The sequence below is a fragment of the Condylura cristata genome, unplaced genomic scaffold (genome assembly GCF_000260355.1).
Source record: "Condylura cristata isolate star-nosed mole 26May11 unplaced genomic scaffold, ConCri1.0 scaffold00011, whole genome shotgun sequence".
NCBI lineage: Eukaryota > Metazoa > Chordata > Mammalia > Eulipotyphla > Talpidae > Condylura > Condylura cristata.
In genome coordinates, this window is record NW_004567112.1 from 56,449,831 (window position 1) to 56,458,271 (window position 8,441).

Here is an 8,441-nt window from a genome sequence, read left to right on the forward strand (position 1 = left end):
TCCGGCCTGGGAGGCGCGGGGTGGGGATCGCGGGCGCCCCTGCCCACGCCGGGCTCTGGGAGGGGGCTCCCTGTTGGAAGGCTTTCAAGATGTGGATTTGGGGGGGCTCTCGCTGGAAGAGGTTCCCACCCACGTTAGAGCTGGAGCTCTGTCGCGAAGTCCTTGAGCCGCAAGGAAAAGCGCTGAGGCTGGCCAGGGCCGGGTGGCGCTTGGCGCCTGTAAACCCTTTGGCCTTCGTGCTGACCGTGCAACTGTCGCTTTGGCAGAACAAGAGCACTGGACTTGGAGTCATCACAGAGGGGCTGGAGGTTCCTATGTCCACTGCTGCAGTGCCAACACCTGCTGTCAGAAAGCTCCCCGCAGAGAGCTAATGCTGTAGTAGCACTGACCCTTTCAGTTTGCAGGACATTCAGCACTGACAGATGTCTACTGCCCCTCCCAACTTGACTGGTGGAGGGCCAGGCATGGGCAGGTTAGGTGGAATGTCCCCTCTGACCCGGACCTGGTTGATAAAGAAGCTGAGGAGTTCTAGTTAACCTTTAAGCCCTGCTCGGGCAGGTTGGCTGTACGTCTGCCACACCTGCCCTTAGATTAGATCTTCCTTCGGGATGAGAAGAGTGAGCTCTGGGTCCTCTAGGGACCACGCTTGAACTGGGGACGACCCAGGGAATGTCCCCCGGGCTGTCCTCATCAGTCTTTGTTGGAAGTCTGCTGTCCCCCATAGTAACCCCCTGCCTGAATCTGGGTCCCTCACACTCCAGGTAGGTGGTATTTGGAGACTAGTCTTGGGTTTCTGTCTCCCATAGCAAGGAGGGTGGGTGCAGTCTTCGAGGGTGTAAGAGGGGTGAGCACAGAACGGGTGTGTGGGGTGTGAGGGGTGACTGCTGGATGGAAGGTAAGTGGTAGGTGAGGGCAGAGTCAGGCTCTCTCCTTTGGGTAAAGCACTACTTCTCCAGGAGTTGTCGGGTGCAGGTTACTAAGCTGTGACACCCTGAGGCTGAGCCCCTGAGAAATAGCAAAGGGGGTTTTTTGTGTCCTTCTTTGACCACCTACCAAACTTCTGTCATAGTCTGTGGAGCCCCATTATCGGGCTTGTTCCTGAGGCCCCCTTCTCTCCTCGCATCTGCCAGCTGGACCCAGCGACCTCCCCTCCCGTCTCTATAGACAACATTGTCCTGGGGCCACCTTGGCACTGCAGGTTTCCTCCCTGGCAAACCTGCATGACTGCCCAGACTGCCTTGCCCCAGGGCCAAGGAGCTGTCGCTGAACTGACGTGGTAGGGAAGGGGCCAGAGAAGGGATTAGAGACTTAAGCAGCAGCCCCAGTGCCCAGGGGACCTTTCAACCCCCAGTCCAGAGCTGCAAGCCTGGTAAGACCCTCTTTCTCCTCCCCCACACCCTCAGAGCTGGAGTCAGAGCTGGGATGGCTCCCAGAACCTGATCATATCCTTCCAGACGCTGGGCCAGGCCTGGACATTGTCCCCTTGAATGTGAGAAGACTCTGTGTGTGTGTGTGTGTGTGTGTGTGTGTAAGTGTATTGGGAGGATGGAGGGCTGAGGCTGGGTGTTAGGAAGGAGACAACTAGACTGTGGCATGGGGGAGGTACCCAGACTTTAGGATCCTGTGGAAAATAGAGAAACTGCCCCTCACCCACCACCCTGCTCTCTGTGTTCCTGGCTGGCTGAGAGATTCCTAGAGGACATTTTTCCAGGAAAGGAGGAAGGGTCGGGATCCCTGGATGAGACTCTGTTAGTCTCTTATCGGGGTTTGAGCTGGCTCTTGGGGTCTGTCTGACTTAACCTGGTTTGGGCAGAAGCCCCCAGAGACAGACCTGGCCCCTCAGGAATAGGGGTTTCATTCTCTCTCACTAACCTCTGAGTGTACTTAGTTAAAAATTTTCTTGCATCCTCCCTGGAGTTGTGCAGGGCAGTCGAGATGTTTATGGCGATCCTATAGTCAGGGCGCTGTGGTATTGTCCTCAGTCTCAGTGGTGTGTACCTGGCCTCTCAGGTTAGTTCTGCTACCCTTGGGAAGCCAGAAAGGTGGGGAGTTGGGGGGCCAGAGGATCAGGTGTGTGGATGGGGAACACCGCAGAGATCTTGTGGGGGGCACGAGTCTAGACCCTAACTGGGGCATGCCAGGAGACAGGCAACCAAGGGCTAGGTGACCCTGTAGTGAGGTGAAAGGCTGCAGCTGGAGCTGGGCTGGGGCCTCCCTCTGGGCCATTTCTCATCCAAGCCCTGGAGGAGGAAGGCCGGCCCAGGGCTGATGACAAGGTGCCAGGTAAAACGGCCTGCCTGGCAGCACTGAATGGAAAGACTCAGGATGGTTTCAGAACTCACTAGGAAGAAGAAAGCTGATGGAAAAAGGAAGCTCTGTGTGAGCTCTGTAGAGTTTCCCCTGCAGCTAACTCTATAGGGACAGGTTGTCAGCTTCTGTAGAGATGGGAATTGCCGTAGGGCAGGAAGAGGCAATAGAGCACAGAGGCTGAAGGTCTAGGCTCAGGGCCTGAATTTGAATCCCCTAGATCGACTAACTCTGGGGTGTACAAACATCAACAAATAGGTAGTTGTATACATTTTCTGTAGCTAGAAAAAATTACCACACTTGGTGGCTTAAAACAAAAGAAATATATTCGCTCACTTCTAGTCCTAGAAGCTAGAAATCTGAAATTAATTGGACAGCAGGGCAGCACTCCATCTGAAGTTGCCAGGGAAGACACCTTTGCCACCTCTATCTTTAGGTATGGCCCACACACCTCCGCACTCCTTGGCGAGTAGCTGCATCACTCTGGTTCCACAGTTGCTGAACCTTTCCTCTGTGTCTGTGTGTCTCTCTTCACTTGGACTTTTTTTTTTTTTTTAAGATTTATTTATTTATACATATAGAACTGGGGTACAGGCCAGAGGTGCAGGAGGTGAGAGGTTTCACAGAGATAGAGTAGGGAGCACAATAGGCAGATTGACTGAAATACACTGCTGAGGGGGGCGGAGAGCAGGTCAGGAGAGGTCTGCTGTGCCATGTGGGTCACCTCCCTGGTTAGGGGTTGAACTCATGCTGCAGTGGCTGTGATAGCTTCATAGTGCTGCACTTTAACCTGCTGCGCTACCAGGCAGGGCCCCCTTCACATGGTCTTTTTCTAAAGGCAGTAGTTTTTGGACTGGGGTCCCAGCTTAGTCCAGCATGCCTTCACCTTAACTAATGATATCTACAAATACCCTATTTCCAAATAAAGTTACATTCAGAGTTCTCAGGTGGGTCCGAATTGCGGGGGGTGGGGGTTGGGCGGGGTGATGCTATTCAGTCCAATACAGTGGCCTCTGTAAATCTCAGTGCCCTCGTCTGTAAAGTGGGGAAAATAAAATATCTGTGTGGCAAAAAGAAGGTAGGATTAAATACCACAGGAGATGAGAGCAGCCCACAGCAGAGGTGCAGTGGGGAGCGCTTTTTCATGGATGAATCCTCTATAGGAGGATTCTGAAGCCACCTCTGGTCTGTTCAGTGCTGATCAGCAGGCGCTGTGGATGCGGGAGAGGCTAAGGCAGAGGTTTGCAGGAACAGCCACCTACCTAGGCGGGCAGTGAAGGGAATCCCTGTCCCAGGCACTGCGGGAGCTCGGGAAAGCACCGGCCCAGGAAGTAGAGGGTTTCCAGAGGAGGTGTCTTTGAGGTAGGAGTCTAAAGGAAGAGTTCTCCCCTCCTGGAGTAGGGTGAGTCCCAGAGGTAGAACCTCGGTGAACTGCACAGAGGAAGGGGCGGGGCCCCTGTGGGCTGAGTCTATCCGGAAGGCAAAGGGGGCCTTTGGCAATTTTATTCCGGTGGGAAAGGGAGGAGCTTGGATGTGCAAGCCTTGCCAGAGCACTGACCTGGGGAAACTGCGGAGGGGCTGGGGACCCGTGAATTGCCAGGTGAGAGGGGTAGTCCTGGGGGGACTGGGGGTCAGACGTGGTGAAGAAGGCAGGGGCCTTTGGATGGGCCAGGGAAGATGCAGGGATGGCTGACGAGACTCTGGCTATTGACTGCGGAGTTCTGGGGGGGCTAGTTGCTTAGCTCCAGGCTGAGCTTGGGGCACCTGATGTACCCAAAACGTCAGTGGACAGGATGTCTCCACAGCAACCCAGCAAAGGGTCAGTTTGACGGGGTCAAGGTGGTATGAGGAAGGTCCTGGGAGCCTTGGCTACAGAGCAGGGCATGAGTGGAAAGTGTTGGGGGCAGCTTTGGCATCAGTGAAACCTCAGGTCTGTTCAGGGCCATGCTGGGTCAGCGGAATGGGGGAGGTGGATGGGTACTTAGGCATTTGACTCCCCGAGCCAGGGAGCAGAAAGAGGAGTGGAGATGACTACGTTGGCTCCTTTGGAGACAAGGCCATTGCTGGGTGGAGGCTGGGGCATGGATGAGACTCAGTTTTCCTCCCCACCCCCTGGAGCTCCCAGACACCACAGATAATTATGAGGTGATAGGATAAATGGTACCTGTGCCGGATGTGGTGGACAGGGAGGACTGGGTGGCCAGGTGGGGGCACCCAGGCTGCAGGCCTGGGTGTTGTTGCTGTGGAGGTAGCGGGCACTCAACTGCGGCTTGTAAATATCCAGCTCAGAGACTCTCCCAATGACTGTTTTAATTGTTCCTGCCCACCAGATGAACAACAGTGCAGGGAGAGGAGTGGAAGAGGGTAAATTCAAACTTAGGAACTCTGCAGCCCATGGTCTTGGTGGTATTGGCATTCTGCCTCCAAGTTTGAGAGTTGGACTTGGTCCACCAGGTGCCAGACTGGCCCGGCTGCTGGATGTTGCCAGGTGTTAACAAGCTGACATCTCTGGAGGCCCACGCACTTGGCCTTGGCTGCAATCCAGCCTCTGCCCTCACATCAAAGGTGAGTGCTGAAAGGTCCCAGTGCTGCAAATGGCAGCAGGGGGTGCTGGCTGAGCTGGGGGCATGGAGGCTCTGCCTTGCTCACCACCCGCCTGCGCTTCCCTCCCTGCTGCCACGGGGCGACCCCTGGCACACAGCCTTGCTCCCACCTCTTCAGTGTGGTCTGCCTGGCTCTGAGAGGCTGTGACCAGGTAGGCACATGGCCTGCTACCTGGGTGGTAGTGGGTCCAGGGTGGCCCCTGCTGCCGGCTCTGTGGTCTCAGACAGTGGGCAGGGGTGAACCTGCAGAGGACATTTCAGGAAGGCAGACTGGGACTTGATGTTGGGAAGAACTGCGGTGCCACTGTCTCCAGAGGTAGGAAGCTCCCCATCAGGACAGGTGTGTTAGCTGGCCTGTCTGGTGTGCTAGAGGTGGGCAATTAAGACAAGGCATTTGGGATTCTGTTAGCCTGAAGTTGATTAAGATGCTAGGGTGTTGGCAGCTGAAGTCACTTTTGCCAGCCAGCTCACCCGTGTCTCCTTGGGACTGGCTGATAGCACAGCACACCAAGTGTCCCAGGTGATGTCAGCTTCCTGACTGCAGGTCCTGAGATACCATCTCAGCAGTTCTGGACGACAGCTGGGCGCTTGCATCTGGGCACGCCCGGCTCACTCCCTGTGAAGCTCTGACTGCTGCTAGTCCCCAGATGTTGTGGCACATGCCGGGCATGAGGCTTACCTGGACGTCACGGAGTCAGGCTCAGCTGGAAACAGACAGCGGGTGGGGCGCCTCTGAAGTCCCAGGGGGACGCCAGCTGCAGGAAGTGGTTTTCCTGCCTAATCTGTGTCACGGGTCACTGTTTGCCCCTCATCCGAATGGCTTTGGACAAGTAAGTTCCTTTCTATCTTAGGTTGTGGTTTCCTATGCTGGAAATACTCCTCTTGCCCCACCAGCACAGAGGTGTGGCAGAGCTGAGCCTGTCAAAACAGGTAGGGCTTTAGAGGCTGTTTTTCAGCTGGGGAGATGGTGGGTGCTAGCCTCCCCTGCCCACTGTCTAGCTCCTTGAGCCTTCTGCCTGGTCAAGGCCCCAAAGGCTCTCCAGGTTGCTGGCGCCATCACAGCAGGAGTGATGTGAAAGGCATTGGGATGGTGGGGTGCCCCCGGGCTGCCTTAGCTGCTGCCTCTGCCTCAAGGCCAGCCCCAGCCCAGGAAAGCCACTCAAGGAATAGGGACACCGAGCCTAACTCAGTCAGTCCCCAGCTAGAGGATCCCCGTCAACAGTCCCTTTTTCCCATAGCCCTCTGCCTGGTTCCTGGAGCCAGCTAAGAAGCTAATAGTCACCCACCAGGGTCTTTTTTTTTTTTTTTTTTTTTTTACCCACCAGGGTCTTAATGAGTGAGCCAAGGTTAATGGGTTACCCAGCCCAGTGACACATTCACCAACCTCCCTGGGCTCTCAAAGTCCAGACACACTGGTCTGGCCTTCAAGGTCTAAGCTCAAGCACTTCCCTTTCCAACCATGACGCCTCAGAGCTCAGGGAGGTCAAGTTGCCTTTGCACCTTCACTTCTGGGGAGGCCTCCAGTGTCTGCCTCCATGCTCAGGTGTTTTCCTCCATCTGGAGTGTCCACCCCAATCACTCCCAGACTCAAGTTACCTGTCTCCACACTCTCCATTACTGGAAGTCCCTCTCTTGGGGCCCTGGGCTTGGTTGACTACACTATCGCATCTCCAGTCTGGCTGGACAGCCTCTGAACAGGCCAGGATCAGATGGGGGAATGAATAAATGAATTGAAGCCAGGGCTGTGCTAGTGGAAGCTTTCTGGAGGCAGCTCACCTGTGTGGACCTCCTCTGGAGGGCTGAGAGGTGTGGGCACGCCTGGGCCTGCCAGCCCCGTGGGGCACCCACCCCCTCTTATTTGATGGGCAGAGTAGGTGGGGGATGAACTGAAAGCTTCATCCCTCCCTCCATTGCCTTTTGCCCTCCGGCCCTCTGGGTATGATCTCAGAAAGCTGGGGAAGAAGAACTTTCTGGATCCTCCCTTCAGGCTAGGTGACCATGGCTCTTGAAGTGACAGCCCCTAGACACCCCACCTATGGTGACTAATGAGGGTGGAGAAGAGGGCATTTCCCATCCAGGAGCTGTGGCGAGAGCTTAGGCTCCTCAGGTTTAGTGGGGCCTCAGAAGCTTGCATTCTAAGCTTGTTAGTTCAGGTAGTCCAGGTGCTAAGTGACCCCTCTCTGGGTATCCTAAAGAGGGGAAGGGGCCTCACCTCCTCCTAGGAGACCCTTGGTCTAACCTGCCTCTCCCTGAAACCCAGCCTCATTCAGCCCCAAAGAGGCTCTCACACTCAGGTCTTTCGTTTAAGATCTGTGTCCCCAATGGGTTCAGTGAGCGTGGCAGTTGTCCCAGGTCACACAGCTCCAGGGAGAGAACCAGTAGCCAAGCCTCTTCCCACCTGGAAAGGATCCTGTGCCTTTAAAGCCTCCCCCCAGCCCAGGCTGGCAGGGGGAGGGAGGGGAGGAGCTGGGTCACTGCTAGGCTTTGGGGACTCAGCTCGGTGCTGGAGAGCTGCAGGAGGACCAGCCCGAACCAGGTGAGTGGGGCCCCAGGTAAGCCAGCATGGTGTCTGGCTGTTCCCCAATGCTGTGTGACCCCAAGGTCTACTCATCCTCTCTGAGTTGCTGGACCTCTTAGGTGGGGAAGCTCAGATTTGGGGCCTCCTTCGAGCACCTAGTGGCCCAGTTCCAGCCTTTGCATGTTCTGGCCACGCGTGGAAGAGTGCCTCTTCTTCCCTGGGCCTCAGTCTGCACACCAGCTTAGTGGGGTACACTGCCCCTTGAGGTGCAGGGAGCAGGTCTTTGTGGACAAATCCTGGAGAGAAGCCCCTGGTGGGGGGTGGGGGGGAGAGACCATTGGTGTTTGACTGGGCCTGGACTGACATTCTCCTTCTTGTCTGATAAGTGGGTTTAAGATGTCTTCAAAGCTTTCCGGCTCTCTCTGCCACTGGTGTGGGGGTGGGTGGAGGAGGGCTGGGTGGAGATACCTAACTTTTCTAAAGACGACTTTGAAGAGGTCACAACACCCAAGAAGTGGGATTTTTAGAATTAAAGAGGGAGGAGTGTAGCACAACGAAGAATGAGGACCAGGAGTATCTGCAGTGTGGCATCTGGCTGGGGGGACGCCCAAAGGGTGAGGTGCACATTGTGGAATGAAACTGTGATGGGGGCTGAAGTGCTGTCTCCTGGGACATGCCTGTCCTTCTTGGGTCTCTGATTGTGTCTGTGCTGGGGGCGGAGCAGGGTCTGTTGTGCAAGGAGTCTTGCACAACCCTAGGGGGCGCCCGCCATCTCACAGTCACACCATGTATCTCCCAACTGTTTTGACATCCTAGTTTTGTGGAAGTTGTTTTTTTTTTTTTTTTTTCAAATTTTCGACCCTCAGCCACCAGGATGGACAGCGAGGGAGAGTGGGTAGCTGGATTTGTGGCATGACATGGGGTGGCAGGATGAAAGTATTACTCAGAGTCCACGTGTGACGTGCGCAACAGTGAGAAGCCTGGAGGGACTACTCCACGAGGTGCAGCCCAGC

The 8,441-nt window shown here is 55.6% G+C and overlaps 1 protein-coding gene across 1 annotated transcript in view; it reads left to right on the forward strand.

The window, feature by feature from the left end:
• Positions 1-8,441, forward strand: part of GGT1 (gamma-glutamyltransferase 1) — a 27,328-nt gene that overhangs the window by 3,021 nt on the left and 15,866 nt on the right. The window lies entirely within an intron of this gene.